Raw genomic sequence first — 16,992 nt, forward strand, 5'->3', positions numbered from 1 at the left:
ATCAAGCCTAAACCCAGCAGGAGAAGAGAAATAATGAAGATCAGAGCAGAAATCAATGAAATAGAAACCAAAAGAACAGTAGAACAGATCAACAAAACCAGGAGCTGGTTCTTTGAAAGAATTAACAAGATTAATAAACCCCTGGCCAGACTTATCAAAAAGAAAAGAGAAATGACCCAAATCAACAAAATCATGAATGAAAGGGAAAGATCACAACCAACACCAAAGAAATACAAACAATTATAAGAACATATTATGAGCAACTCTATGCCAGCAAATTAGATAATCTGGAAGAAAGGGATGCATTCCTAGAGATGTATCAACCAGCAAAACTGAACCAGGAGGAAATAGAAAACCTGAACAGACCTATAACCACTAAGGAAATTGAAGGAGTCATCAAAAATCTCCCAACAAACAAAAGCCCAGGGCCAGATGGCTTCCCAGGGGAATTCTACCAAACATTTCAAGAAGAATTAATACCTATCCTTCTGAAACTGTTCCAAAAAATAGAAATGGAAGGAAAACTTCCAAACTCGTTTTATGAAGCCACCATTACCTTGATCCCCAAACCAGACAAAGACCCCATCAAAAAGGAGAATTATAGACCAATATCCTTGATGAACATGGATGCAAAAATTCTCACCAAAATACTAGCCAATAGGATCCAACAGTACATTAAAAGGATTCTTCACCATGACCAAGTGGGATTTATCCCTGGGCTGCAAGGTTGGTTCAACATCCGCAAATCAATCAATGTGATACAATACATTAATAAAAGAACAAGAACCATATGATCCTCTCAATCGATGCAGAAAAAGCATTTGACAAAGTACAGCATCCTTTCTTGATCAAAACTCTTACAGAGTATAGGGATAGAGGGTACCTACCTCAATATCAGAAAAGCCATCTATGAAAAACCCACAGCGAATATCATTCTCAATGGGGAAAAACTGAGAGCTTTCCCCCTAAGGTCAGGAACACGGCAGGGATGTCCACTATCACCACTGCTATTCAACATAGTATTAGAAGTCCCAGCCACAGCAATCAGACAACAAAAAGAAATAAAAGGCATCCAAATCAGCAAAGAAGAAGTCAAACTCTCACTCTTTGCAGATGATATGATTTATGTGGAAAACCCAAAAGACTCCACCCCAAAACTGCTAGAACTCATACAGGAATTCAGTAAAGTGGCAGGATATAAAATCAATGCACAGAAATCAGTGGCATTCCTATATGCCAACAACAAGACAGAAAAAAGAGAAATTAAGGAGTCAATCCCATTTACAGTTGCACCCAAAACCATAAAATACCTAGGAATAAATCTAACCAAAGAGGTAAAGAATCTATACTCAGAAAACTATAAAGTACTCATGAAAGAAATTGAGGAAGACACAAAGAAATGGAAAAACGTTCCATGCTCATGGATTGGAAGAACAAATATTGTGAAGATGTCAATGCTACCTAGAGCAATCTACACATTCAATGCAATCCCCATCAAAATACCATCCACTTTTTTCAAAGAAATGGAACAAATAATCCTAAAATTTGTATGGAACCAGAAAAGACCCCGAATAGCCAGGGGAATATTTAAAAAGAAAAGCAAAGCTGGCGGCATCACAATTCTAGACTTCAAGCTCTATCACAAAGCTGTCATCATCAAGACAGTATGGTACTGGCACAAAAACAGACACATAGATCAATGGAAAAGAATAGAGAGCCCAGAAATGGACCCTCAACTCTATAGTCAACTAATCTTTGACAAAGCAGGAAAGAATGTCCAATGGGAAAAAGACAGTCTCTTTCACAAATGGTGTTGGGAAAATTGGACAGCCACATGCAGAAGAATGAACCTGGACCATTTCCTTACGCCACACACAAAAATAGACTCAAAATGGTTGAAACACCTAAATGTGAGACAGGAGTCCATCAAAATCCTAAAGGAGAACACAGGCAGCAACCTCTTCGACCTCAGCTACAGCAACTTCTTCCTAGAAACATCACCAAAGGAAAGGGAAGCAAGGGCAAAAACGAACTATTGGGACCTCATCAAGATAAAAAGCTTTTGCACAGCAAAAGAAACAGTCAACAATACCAAAAGACAAGCGACAGAATGGGAGAAGATATTTGCAAATGACATATCAGATAAAGGGCTAGTATCCAAAATCTATAAAGAACTTCTTAAATTCAACACTCAAAGAACAAATGATCCAATCAAGAAATAGGCAGAAGACATGAACAGATATTTTTCCAAAGAAGACATCCAGATGGCCAACAGACACATGAAAAAGTGCTCAACATCACTCGGCATCAGGGAAATCCAAATCAAAACCTCAATGAGATACCACCTCACACCAGTCAGAATGGCTAAAATTAACAAGTCAGGAAATGACAGATGTTGGTGGGGATGCGGAGAAAGGGGAACCCTCCTACACTGTTGGTGGGAGTGCAAGCTGGTGCAGCCACTCTGGAAAACAGTATGGAGGTTCCTCAAAAAGTTGAAAATAGAGCTACCATACGATCCAGCAATTGCACTACTGGGTATTTACCCCAAAGATACAAAAGTAGGGACCCGAAAGGCTACGTGCACCCCGATGTTTATAGCAGCAATGTCCACAATAGCCAAACTGTGGAAAGAGCCAAGATGTCCATCAACAGATGAATGGATAAAGAAGATGTGGTAAATATACACAATGTCAAAAGGAATGAAATCTTGCCATTTGCAACAACATGGATGGAACTGGAGAGTGTTATGCTGAGCAAAATAAGTCAATCAGAGAAATACATGTATCATATGACCTCACTGATATGAGGAATTCTTAATCTCAGGAAACAAACTGAGGGTTGCTAGAGTGGTGGGTGGTGGGAGGGATGGGGTGGCTGGGTGATAGACATTGGGGAGGGTATGTGTTATGGTGAGTGCTGTGAATTGTGCAAGACTGTTGAATCACAGACCTGTACCTCTGAAACAAATAATACATTATATGTTAAAAAAGAAGAAGAAGAAGAAGAAGAAGATAGCAGGAAGGGAAAAATGAAGGGGGGGGGAAATCAGAGGGGGAGATGAACCATGAGAGACGATGGACTCTGAAAAACAAACTGAGCATTCTAGATGGGAGGGGGTGGGGGGATGGGTTAGCCCGGTGATGGATATTAAAGAGGACACGTTCTGCATGGAGCACTGGGTGTTATGCACAAACAATGAATCATGGAACACTATATCTAAAACTAATGATGTAATGTATGGTGATTAACATAACATAAAAAAAAAAAGAACCAATTTTGGTATGCAAAACTCCCAGGGAGGTTTCAGAGGAGGGAACCATAGGGGCTAAAGGCAGACTGCCCCCCAAAATATGCCACTTTGGCACACTGATTATTTTGAATTAAAGTTACTAAGAGATGGCTACTGTATGAAGAACACTCTGATACTCCTTTATCTCTAGACAGCAAGAAATAAGTCTCCCATGTGAGAGGTACCCTCCCTATACCAGGTAGAGACATCCTAATCATCAGAGCTAAGGAATTCAGAGTCAAGAAGGCTGTATAATCAAACCTTGTTACTTTTACTAATCTATTACCTCAACCCAAATGCTATTTAGAATTCTTTACTAATTAAGCTCCAGAACGTAAGTTTTATTTGTCCTGCCAATTACTAACAGATTTTATGTTTCTTTGTATAAAACATTAAAAAGTTGCATGACTTGGTCATTTTTTTGAGTCTCAATTTCATTATTGGTCCTCTGTATACACATAATAAAACTTCAGGTTTTTTCCTCCTTGTTAATCTGTCTCATGTCAATTTAATTCTTAGACCAGTTAGAAGAATATTGAAGGGTAGAGAAAGACCAGTTAGAAGAATATTGAAGGGTAGAGAAAAAAATTTTCCTCCCCAAAACCAGTAATCAATGCTGTCAGGTTTCTCTTAATGAAAGGTACCCTGACCAGCCTGCTCAGCAGTGCCCTGGCAAGGCAGTTCAGATTCCTCCAGATTTGCCTTTAGGAAGAATATGCATGTTTGTGTAGATTAGGGCTTAGATTTAAGCATATGTCATAGATCCCCAAGAGCCTGCTCTTGACACCTGGACCCTCCTGACATTTGGCCTCTTCCAGGTCCCTAGCTACCATGACCTACACAGGCCATGCATGCATAGTATGTACCTGTCAGCCAGCCTTGGGAAGCCAGAGCCCCCAAGGCCTGGGGAACATCAGCTGGCCCCAACCATCTGTATCACCTCTTGGGCAGTGAAAGTCAACCTCTGACAATATTTCTGAGGCATCAGCTTTAAACTAGTGACATCAGTCTACATTTGGCTGGCTTTCTGATGAAGTCTGGAGTTCAGCAATGAAAGCTCCCAGATGTCTCTTACTAGAGGCTACAGCAGCCAATCTGCCTGGCAAGGCAGTCCAGTTTTCTCCAGTGCTTCCTCAGTGTGAATATGCACATTTGTGTAGATTAGGGCTTGGAAGTAGACAGATGACTTGTACTGCTCCCATCACCAGGCTTCTACTGGAATGTTCCCTGTAATAAGTGCCTGGCTACCCTGACCTGCATGGCCCACACATAAACTATCTGCACCGCAACATCAAGGTTTTACAATAAAACATTTAAAACACAGTTGTGAACAACAGAAGGATGGTAATTAATATGACTCATTAACTAACCTTACCAAAATTACCTAAGAGGTGGTTTAGGGGTAGAATTGATTATATATTCATTTCTGAGGATCTCTGGAGACCTACTGAAGACTTAGTCCAGACAAAACTTAAAATTAAGGAATCTCCAGATGTTAGCCTGATCACCCAACCCAGTGAGTTATATTCTATATAACTATATACCCTTATTAGGAGCATGAAGTAACACGGATGCTGACAGGCAGAAAGGAAAAGTGCCTGCACAAAAAGTCATCTCCAGAGTAGGAAGAAACCCAGACCCCCTTGTTTCTAAGGGTACCAATCCACACCCCAGGACAAGGATTATTTTAACACTTTGACCCTGGTAACTATAACTAGAAACTAGGCCCATAAAAAACAGACAAAATTACAACAAATGAGAATATATAACCAATCAGATTCACTGAAGAGCAAGCTTATACCAGACAAGAAATGATAAAAATTAGGCAGCAGGAAAAATAGAGGCCGTGCATGCAAAGCGAGTGCCGGTAGCCTCCCTGCCCCTCCCGCAACGCTTGACCCCGGGATCCCCCCGGCTTGCCTGCCCGCCATGGCCAACAAGGAAGCCTTTGATGACGCAGAACGTGTGATCATCGAAGAGTACAAAATATGGAAAAAGAACACCCCTTTTCTTTATGTTTTGGTGATGACCCATGCTCTGGAGTGGCCTAGCCTAACTGCACAGTGGCTTCCAGATGTAACCAGACCGGAAGAGAAAGACTTCAGCATTCACCGACTTGTCCTGGGAATATACACGTTAGATGAACAAAACCATCTTGTGATAGCCAGTGTGCAGCTCCCTAATGATGATGCTCAGTTTGATGTTTCACACTACGACAGTGAGAAAGGAGAATTTGGAGGTTTTGGCTCAGTTAGTGGAAAAATTGAAATAGAAATCAGGATCAACCATGAAGAAGTAAACCGGGCACGTTATATGCCCCAGAACGCTTGCATCATTGCAACAAAGACTCCATCCAGTGATGTTCTTGTTTTTGACTATACAAAACATCCTTCCAAACCAGATCCTTCTGGAGAGTGCAACCCAGACTTGCATCTGTGTGGACATTAGAAGGAAGGCTATGGACTTTCTTGGAACCCAAATCTCAGTGGGCACTTACTTAGTGCTTCAGATGACCATACCATCTGCCTCTGGGACATCAGTGCTGTTCCAAAGGAAGGAGAAGTGGTGGATGCGAAGACCATCTTTACAGGACATACAGCGGTAGTAGAAGATGTTTCCTGGCATCTGCTCCATGAGTCTCTGTTTGGGTCAGTTGCTGATGATCAGAAACTTATGATCTGGGATACTCATTCAAACAATACTTCCAAACCAAGCCACTCAGTTGATGCTCACACTGCTGAAGTGAACTGCATATATTTCAATCCTTATAGTGAGTTCATTCTGGCCACAGGATCAGCCGACAAGACTGTTGCCTTGTGGGATCTGAGAAGTCTGAAACTTAAGTTGCATTCCTTTGAATCACGTAAGGATGAAATATTCCAGGTTCAGTAGTTGCCTCACAATGAGACTATTTTGGCTTCCAGTGGTACTGATTGCAGACAATGTCTGGGATTTAAGTAAAATTGGAGAGGAACAATCCCCGGAAGATGCAGAAGATGGGCCACTGGAACTGTTGTTTATTCATGGTGGTCACACTGCCAAGATACCTGATTTCTCCTGGAATCCCAATGAACCTTGGGTGATTTGTTCTGTATCAGAAGACAATATCATGCAAGTGTGGCAAATGGCAGAGAACATTTATAATGGTGAAGATCCTGAAGGAAGCATGGATCCAGAAGGACCAGGGTCCTAGATATGTCTGCACTTCTTGTGATTTTAGACTCCCGTTTTTCTCCCTCTCAACCCTGAGATTGATTTAACACTGGTTTTGAGACACAGACTTTGTTTGGCTATCCCTCTATGATAGGTACCATCCCATCAACAATGTTACTAGCCCAAACAGAGGGTGTTTTCTAAATATTAACTGGGGGACTTGATTCAGTAAAGCCACAGACTTATATTTAAATTTTCTTTAGGAATTTTCTAGTAACAAAGGTCTAAAGTAGCCACAGAAAGGGGAATGTTATGTGTGGTTATTTTTCTTCTTAGGCTATATCCCCAAGTTTTTCAGACTCCGTTAAGTAAAGGCTAAAGTAAGGAAGGAGTAGAGCCAAGTGAGGTAGGTGTCTGAGCCATGAAGTATAAATACCACAAGATGTCGTTTTTATTCAGGAAATGGGGGAGATTCAATTCATATAAATTCTTATTCTAAAATTTTCACACCTGACTTTCCAGGATGCACATTTTCCTGTGTAGACCAGTCTCCTCTCAGTTTCTTCAGTTAAGTCAAAACTATGTGTTCCTCTTTCCCCCATATATTTTTGCTTGTTAGTGTATTTCTTGAGCTGTTTTCATATTTCTTTCCTTTCTGTGAAATGGTTTTTTAAAACACTTGGGACCACCAAGTTGTAAAGATGTATGTTTTTACCTGACAGTTATACCACAGGTAGACTGTCCAGTTGAGTTGAGAAGAGTGAATTGATAGCTTGTATTTGTTTTTAAAATTAAATTAATCCTGGATAAGAGTTGCTTTTTTTTTTTTTTTTTTTTTTAAGGAGTTAGTCCTTGACCACTAGTTTGGTACCATCTCTATTTTGGGTGACCTGTTTCACCAGCAGGCCTGTTACTCTCCATGACTAACTGTGTAAGTGCTTATAATGGAATAAATTGCTTTTCTACATAAAAAAAAAAGAAAGAAAAAGAAATGATAAAAATTAGAATAGACTCCAACAAATTTAAATGGACACAGAAACCCAGTGGCTATTAGATTTATGGCCCAAAGAAAATCAAAACATGGTCTTCCCAGGGGTGGAGATTGCAGAACTTGGACCCATCACCATTGATGCTAAATTGAATCAATACCTTATAGCATTTGGAGAAAATAATATTTTACAAAGATCTTTGTTTGAGTAGCAGCAACCTGGAGATTAAGATGGCCTATACCTAATATATTATCGCTTAAAACATCTTCATGGAAGATAGAACCCAAGATGGAGGTGGAGAAGGAGGACCCTAGGCTCATCTCATGCCAGGAACACATCTAGATAACTATCAATCATCCTAAATACCCCAGAAATCAATCTGAAGACTGATAGAACAAACTCCACAACTAAAGGGGGAGAAGAGGCCACATCAAAGTAGGTAGGAAGTATAGAGACATGGTTTAAGGGAGAACCACATTTCAGGTGCTGCAGAGAGGAGGGAGCCATGGTCATAGAGGAGGGTGAGGGAGAAAGGAATACACAGGGGAATGCACAAGGAGAAGGCTTCCCCAAAGCCATTGGCTTGGAAAATGAGAGGGGCTGAGTTTTGTGAGTTCTTGCACCCAGCAGGGCTTAAAGCCTGGAGTTTCAAAGATCAGCTGGCTTGGCTGGAATAGAACCCAGAGGGCACTGCCCTGCTCCTTGGGAGAAGGCAGGCAAACAACCTGGGGGACAGTGTGGAAACAGCAATCTGAAGAGCGCCTGGGGCACACAGTGGGGAGATTATTTGCTCATCTCAGACGGCATCCCTACAAGGCAACATTCACAGAGACACCTCTCTGGGAACAGGGGAGCTGGTGAGTGCCATTTTCCTTCCCTGCCCATCAACATAAACACAGAGCCAATAGCAGGAGGCAGCACAGAGCTGACACTGGCTGCTTAACTTGCTTACATCAAGCCTCCCCCACACCCCGTCCCCACTGTATGCTAGCATGACCGCCCTTCTCAGTCAAGCATGCCTCAGTCCCAATGCAGTGGACCCCACCCCCAGGAGACCAGCACAAATCCCTGTCTATACCATGTCTCCTGACCAGAGAGTTGTGCAGGGCCTCAGTTCTGGTGGGGTTGGTGTCAGGTATCATTTCACAAGCAGACCAGAGCATACCTAGTTAAAACTTGCCACACTCAGGCCAGGAATTAAACACTTCCCACAGTAGGTAGGCAAGGAGAGCCTCTGCAGATAACTGGCCTGAAGGGCAGAGCAGCTAAAACACAACAGCAGAGTGCACACAGCACACCCCAGAGACACTCTCTAAAGTGCTAGGCCCTGGACACTACATGACCTCTTCTTCATAAAGCCATTACTTTTAGGAGAAGGAGACATAACTGGCTTTTCTAACATAGAGAAGAAGGCAGAGACAGACAAAATGTGAAGTCAGAGGAATTTATCCCAACGAACCAGATAAGGCCACAACCAGAGATCCAAGCAAAACATATATAAGTAACATGACTGATGGAGAATTTAAAGCAATGATCTTAAGAATATTCACTGGGCTTGAGAAAAGAAGATATCAGCGAGACCCTTACAACAGAGATAAAAGAATCAGAGATGAAGAGTACAATAAATGAGATTGGACACAGGCTTAATTTAATGAATAGTAGGCTAGCAAAAGCACAGGAATGAATTAGTGACCTAGAAGATAAAATAATGAAGCTGAACAAAAGAAAGAATAGACTTAGGGAACTCAGTGACTCCACCAAACCTAATAACGTTTGTATTATAGGAGTCCCAGAAGAAGAGAGAGAAAAGGGGTCAGGAAATTTATTTCAAGAAATAATAGCAGGAAACTTCCCTAATCTGGGGTAGGAAACAGATATCCAGATCCAGGAAGCACAGAGAACTCACATCAAAACCAAAAAAGCAGGCCAACATCAAGACATGTTATAATTAAATTTGTAAAATACAGTGATAAAGAAAAAAATCTTAAAAGCAGCAAGACAAAAGAAATCCTTAATTTAGCCTTAACCCATTAAGGATAGCTGGAGATTTCTCAACAGAAACTAGGCAAGCCAGAAGAGGGTGGCATGATATATTCAAAGTGCTGAATGGGAAAAATCTGCAGGCAAGAATACTCTATCCTGCAAGGCTATTATTCAGAATAGAAGGAGAAATAAAGAGTTTCCCAGACAAACAAAAACTTAAAAGATTCATGACCACTAAACCAGCCCTGCAAGAAATATTAAGGAGAGACAAAAAATGACAAAGACAAGAAAGGAACAGGGAAAAATCTCTAGAAACAACGACAAAACAAGTAATAAAATGGCAATGAGTACAATCCATCAATAATTACTTTGAATGTAAATGGACTAATTGTTCCAATCAAAAGACATGGGGTGTCAGAATGGGCAAAAAAAAAAAACCAAGACCTATCTATATGTTGTCTACAAGAAACTCATTTTAGACCTACATATACCTGCAGATTGAAAGTGAGGGAGTGAAGAAACATTTATCATGCAAATGAATGTCAAAAGAATGTTTGAGTAGCAATACTTATATCAGACAAATTAGGCTTTTTTGTTCTTGTATTTTTTTTATCCTGCTTTGGTATCAGGGTACTACTGGCCTCATGGAATGATTTTGCATGTGCTCCCTCTATTCCATTATGTGTAAGATTTTGATAAAGATTATCATTAATTATTTATTTTTTAGATGTTTGGTAGAAATCATCAATGAAACCGTGTGGTCTTAGGCTTTTCTGTGCTGGGAGATTTTTGATTCCTAATTCAACTTTCTTGTTATTGGTCTAAGAAGATTTCCTATTTCTTGGATTCAAGATTCATGATTCAATCTTGGTAACTTGTGCATTTTTATGAATTACCTGGGTTTTTTTCTGTTATCTGATTTGTCAGTATGTAATTATTTATAGTAATCTGTTATCACACTATGTATTTTTGTGGTTATCTGTCACATTGTTTTCTCCTCCATTTTTCATTTTGGTTTTTGGGTCTTTTTTTTTTCCTTAGTTAATGCAGTTTAAGCATTGCCAATTTTGTTTAATTTTTTTTTTTTAAACTGGTGATTACTTTCAATGTTATGCTATTGTTTATTCTGGTCTCTATTTCTTATTTTTCTTTGTTATTTTCTTTCTCTACTAAGTTTCAGCTAAGTTTCACTTTTTCTAATTCCTCTAATGCTAAATTATTTGAATTTTTTTTCTGAATACAAGTATTTATAGCATAAATTTCACTCTAACATCTGCTTTTGCTGCTTCCTATAGGTTTTGGAATATTGTGTTTTCTTTTTCTTTTGTTTTGAGACAAATTTTGAGTTGATTTGCTGTTTGATTTCTTATTCGGCCCATTGCTTGTGCAGTAGTGTGTTAATATTTACATATTAAATATTTAATATTTACATTGTAGGTTTTCCAGCTTTGTTTTATTGTTGGTCTTTAGTTTTGTATCATTGTGGTTGGAAAATATACTTGGCATGATTTCAGTCTTTCTAAATTTGTAATATGTGTCTTTTTTTATATGACTTAGCCAGGGGATTCTTCTGTGTGTACTTGAAGAAAAGGTGTATTCTATTTTTTTTTTTTTTGATGGAATGTTTTTTTCATATCTTTTAGAACCATATGTATTCTGAAGTATGCTTCAATTTAAAAAAAATGTTCTTGTTGAAGAAAAAACTTCAACTGAGGGTACTCATTTAAAAAAAAGTATATCAAAGGGGAGGTGGAGGCGGTGGGTGAAATAGGTGAAGGGAATTAAGAGTACACTTAACATGAAGCACTGAGTAATGTATAGAATTGTTGAATCACTATCTTGTACACCTGAAACTATTATATACTCTATGTTAGCTTTACTGGAATTAAAATCAAAAACAATAAAAAACTATTCATGGAAGGGCACCTGGGTGGCTCAGTTGGTTAAGCACATGCCTTCAGCTCAGGTCATGATCTTAGGGTCCTGAGATCGAGCCCTGCATCGAACTCCCTGCTCAGTGGGGAGTCTGCTTTTCCCTCTCCCTCTGCTCTCAAATAAATAAATAAAATATTTTTTTTTAAAAAGTCTTCATGGAAAACAACAGGGGAAGTTACTAATATAATAATGACATTAGGACTATTAAATACAATTTGTGTTAGAGGACAGATACCTTCATTAATACATATGAAAGCAACAGAAAAATTTAAAAGGTCTAAAAGCTGTGCCCCGACACATGAGAACAGCATTATTTACAGCATTTGCAGGTGCCAGAAACACAAGAGAACTGATTGACTTGATAAGAACAGCTGAGGAATTAAATCAAGATGGTTATGGCTTTAACACTCATGTATATAGACAAAAAGATTTGTACCTAATTAAATAAACCAAATCAAAATAGAACACATTGACCTAAATCTACAAGGCCCTTTTGGCAACCTAAATAAACCATTTAGACCACCACCCTTTAAAACAACTATAAAAATAGAAACACAACAGAAACTTCAAAAACTGTATACAGGGGCACCTGGGTGGCTCAGTCATTAAGTGTCTGCCTTCGGCTCAGGTCACGATCCCAGGGTCCTGGGATTGAGCCTCACATAGGGCTCCCTGCTCCGCAGGAAGTCTTCTTCTCCCTCTCCCACTCCCCCTGCTTGTGTTCCCTCTCTCGCTGTCTCTCTCTCTCTGTCAAATGAATAAAATCTTTAAAACAAAAACAAAATATATATATATGTACAGCAGCAAAGAAATGGAAACAAAAAACCTTTTAGAGTAAATAGACTTCAGAAAATAAACCCACATATAGACTCACTAACCCATTTACTGTAAATACTAACCCCTTTATAAAACCTAATTCCATTAATAAAGAAGCCAATGAAGAACAAATCCCATGAGGCCCCCAGAGAGACTCAGCAGTCTCTGTGTCTTGGCCCAAGCTGCAGACAATCACCTGTATATTATATTGGCCATAACAACAAAAAATCCTTTTGTAAGTAAAAGTACTATATATACCATGTTGTTAGGTGCTGGAGCACAAGTAACAATGATACAAGGATATCCTACAAATTTAGAAAACTTTAACAATTAAAAGGGACTAATTGAAGGATTAGGAGGAAAATTCACCCCCATGAGCACATAGATTACTAAGAATTGATGATAGACCACCCATTAAGGCTTAATACCTTATAGATCCCAATTAAGAAAACATTCTTGGAGTGGATGTAATAGGACTTACAAAAAAAAATCAAGGAAAACATCAAGTCCTAAACTATTGCACCTACTATTTCACCATATACTAACCCAATCTGGCATGTTAAAAAGCCAGACAGGTCACAGAGATTTACAGTACATTATGGGAATTTAAACAAACACTCTCCCCAGATTGAGGGAGCACTCCTGAATACAGGCGCTAACATAAATAATATCACCACTGGATCTGGAACTGATTACCTGGTGATAGATTTATCTGACATATTCTTTGCTATTCCAATTGATGAGGAGAGCCAACTCATGACTACATTCACATAGGAAGGGAGAAAATATTAGTTTACTGGGTTACTAAAGGATACCTTAACAGCTCAGTAATAGCCCACAACCATCGAACACAAGACATCCAGGACTTTCATGAAAAATACCACATATACACAAATTAGCATTTCCTATATTGATGACATATTTATGGTGATAACTTGGAAGAATAGACAAAGGTCACAATAGAGTTAAATAAGTTCCTTACACTCAGAGGATGGACAACTGACCCAAATAATGACTAAGAGCTCCACACTACAGTAAAATTTCTAGGCTTAAGTTGGTCCTCTGAAGGGAGAAAAATACCAGATCCAATCATAAACAAGACAGATTGCAAAGCAATTCCTACCACAAAAGCAGAGCTCAGCAACTTATAGTACTGTTTAGATATTGGAAACAGCATATACCACATATGAGGATCCTATTAAAACACAATTAAGAAATAACTAGGAAGAGTAGGGATATTAGATGGACAGACTCAAGAGGCAGCCTTTACTTATTTGAAAAATGCTATCAGGACTTCTTAATATTTGGCACCGGTTCATGAGGACTCTAAATATAGAGTGCCTATACCCACAAGAGTTTATAACATAGTCGCTGTGGACTAAAACCCTGCAGGACCCAAAATTTTACCCAACTGCATTTTGGACTAAGAAGTTCCCATGGCCAAGAACATATACCCAATTGAAATGTCCACTTAGGCACTCTATGAGGCCCTACAAAATACAGAGCCACTAACAGAAAATACACCAGTTAACTTAAATTTCAACAACCTATCCTGGAATGGGTAAAGCAGACCCCTGACAAACAGGGTAACTACTCCTGACCATAAACTCTTAATGTGGAAATGGTATACTTCTGAGCAGGACATATGGATGGAGGGTCAACCCTCAGCATAAACTGAGGTAATCTCAGCAAAGCCAGTGATGGTGCCAGAATTTTCAAGAGGTGAGCCCATCCAAGCTCAAGCAGTTGGGCAATCAGGAGCACCCTGGCCTCCGGAACTCAACAATACATGGTTTATAAATAGATCACCTCCATGACACCATCTGAATTATGCTGGCAGTCCGTGGCCTTGAAGACTAATGATGATCTGACCCGGACAGAATCAGGCTTAGAAAAATCAGCACAATACGCTGAATAAATAGTCATAAAATAACTGATTAAATAATCTGTTAATGAAAATCAGAATGAGGTATATCTTTTCTCAGACTAATGAGCAGTAGCTAATGGAACAGTTCTTTGGTCAGGAACATGTTAGGGAAATGACTAGAAAATGGGACATAAGAACATACAGGGGAAGGACATATGGCAGAATATGGCACTGGCTGACATCTCCATATTCATCACACATGTCTCTGCACATCAAAAGGACAATGCTGAAGTAACCAGGTAGACAAACTCACTAGGAAAACTAAAGGGGCAAAGATTCCTAAAATTTAACTTTAAAGGGAGAATGATTCATTGCTAAGGAGGGAACCAACACAAAATGTAACCACACATATACAAGAAGGGCAATGCAACATATAACTTGAACCCACAGACATGCCACTTGATAGGATCATTGCATGGGCTCATCACCAAGCAGGTCATGCTGCACACATAGCTGCAGAAAATGGTTAGAGAAAAAACCTACCAAAACCCTCCAAATTCAAATTAAATGTGGGAATTGTAAAAAGCATAAAGCTTGTAGGTCATGAATGAATAGTCCAGATAAAGTCAAAGCCCTCCCAAATTATACAAATTGATTATGTAGGACACTTGCCTATATCTGAGAATAAACTATATGCATGTAGCACTGTAAGCACATGGTCAAAAATAGGAGTACCCTGTCCTTGCAGGAAACAGGATTTTTAAAAATCAACTATCAGAGAATTAGAAACCTAGATGCTGGCTAGAATATCCCAACCATCATAAAATCAGTTCAGGGTACACACTTCACAGGAAAGCAAATACAAGAATGTACTAAGGAACAAGGAATAATATGGAACTTCCAATTAACCTATAACCCAACTGCCTCTGGATTCACTGAAAGGTGTAATGGCTTGCTCAAGCAAATGCTTAGGTTTCTTACAATCTAGATATGAAAGCTTGGAATAAAACTATCTGGGAGGCCGTAAGATCTCTAAACCCTAACTAATGAAAGGATAGAAGGACTCCTATTGAATTCATATGGCAGACACCTAGAGATAAGCATTAGCTTAACAACAACCCAGAATCTAAATTAAAAGGAAAAGTCTTAATAAATATATATACATATATATTAAAAATCCTGGGGAAATTATAGCATACCTGCCACTAATAAAACCTACTGGGTGTCTGAAGGAAAAGTCATATTACCTCAAATTAAAGAAAATAACATGATGCCTCTATAAAAATTTCAGGCATGAAAAACATCATCTTTTATCATATCAACACCAGATACCAAATTTTTAGCTAAGCATGATGTAAGGTTATCATGCTTGAGGAAAGATTAGCAGTAATGGCCATTATAACTGTAGATTTCCTTGAGTGGCAAGAATAAAAAGAAAAGAATTAAAAATTTATAGGATACTATCTTTATTTTACAGGCATGAATCCAGTAGGTATCTTTAATCCTATAAAAATTATGAAGTGGGTTAGTGCAGCATGCTGCCTCTGGCCATACTGTTTTGCCTATTGCTCACTATTGGGTACAATACTCATTGCAGCTATGGATACCTCTTTGACAGCTCTAGTATTAACAGTTGTGCCACTGTTCCAAGTTAGATTGCTACTTTCTGGTCCAATACAGTGTCACTGTCTGTGACATCCTCTACTCCCTCCATGGATCACCATCCTGGTCACCTTCTTACAACTGAGGGTTCAGCACCACCACCACCACCAGCAACACCTAAGCCCAACTGCTCCACCCTACTCTCCACTATCAGCACCATCTAATCCCTGGAAAATCTTCAACCGATGAAGAAACCAAATACTTAGGGAAGCTGAAGAAGTGGAAACCTCCAATTCAATCTTCATAAGAATCAGTGAGGATCCTGAACAACACCCTCAACAGACACTGACTTAGAGGATAAAGATTGGCCTGACCTACTAACTAGCTGTTGATATTATAATCCAGCATATATAGTAAGACAACCATATCATATCTTACTGAATAGAGTGAAGCATTGGACATTTGGCAGAGACTGTTGAAATAACTCCAATTTAATTCCTGATTTACTTCATGATTTAATATCTCATAAAAGAGGAGCTGAATACACAGAATAAGCAATTATATCTTTAAATATAAAGAGGCAAAAAAATGGTTATTTACTGAACTTCCAATTTACACTGTTTAATCAATATTCACCTATTAGAAAATGAGTAGATCCATGGATTCCATATCCATACTTTGAAAGAACATGGACACCTTGTAAAGTATATAGAGGACACATAGGAAACTTGGCATATAACACATATCGTTATCCTTCATGGTACATGTAAGGCTTCTAGCTCACACCACAGATTTCTACCCCAAGTATATGGAAACCTATGTTAATAATAAAATCAAAAATAAACTATTGGCGCGAGCTAAGCTACTTATGCTGTTTGACAAAGTCCAAGTGTGGGGGACGATCCTGAAAACAGGAGACTCCACAGCTGGCTCCTGCTATTCTCTTTCATTTTGTTTATGGCAATCTTTAGAATTATGGGAATATTTCTGGGGTTTCATGATAAAGTGACTATTCACCTTAGTTACGCCTGTCTAAGCAATCATAATGAAACTAATTCCACGAAGAATTAGTTTCTATAGAACAAAATAACAAGACGGTCACACTCTGTCTAGCACCTTTCTCTTTGCGTACTGTTTTTTAGTTTTAGTGAAAGCCAATAAGCAGAAATCAATAAAGGTCATGTTAATCATTACAAAGGAAAAATGAAAGAAGGCTATGGCTGTAATCCAGAAAATGATCTAAGATTTGGAAAAACAAAAATATCCTAACATATAAATAAAGTTCCTCCGAGGCTGTCAGGAGGAGATGCTTGCAACCTGATCCTGTGTCTGTGTCTCCTCATTCGCTGATGCCG

General features: G+C 39.0%; 1 pseudogene; it reads left to right on the top strand.

Moving 5' to 3' along the window:
• Window positions 1-5,221: 5,221 nt before the first annotated feature.
• Window positions 5,222-6,485, top strand: LOC116624927 (annotated as a pseudogene).
• Window positions 6,486-16,992: the final 10,507 nt, after the last annotated feature.

The sequence above is a fragment of the Phoca vitulina genome, unplaced genomic scaffold, assembly GCF_004348235.1.
Source record: "Phoca vitulina isolate PV1807 unplaced genomic scaffold, GSC_HSeal_1.0 scaffold71, whole genome shotgun sequence".
In the NCBI taxonomy this organism is placed as follows: Eukaryota; Metazoa; Chordata; class Mammalia; order Carnivora; family Phocidae; genus Phoca; species Phoca vitulina.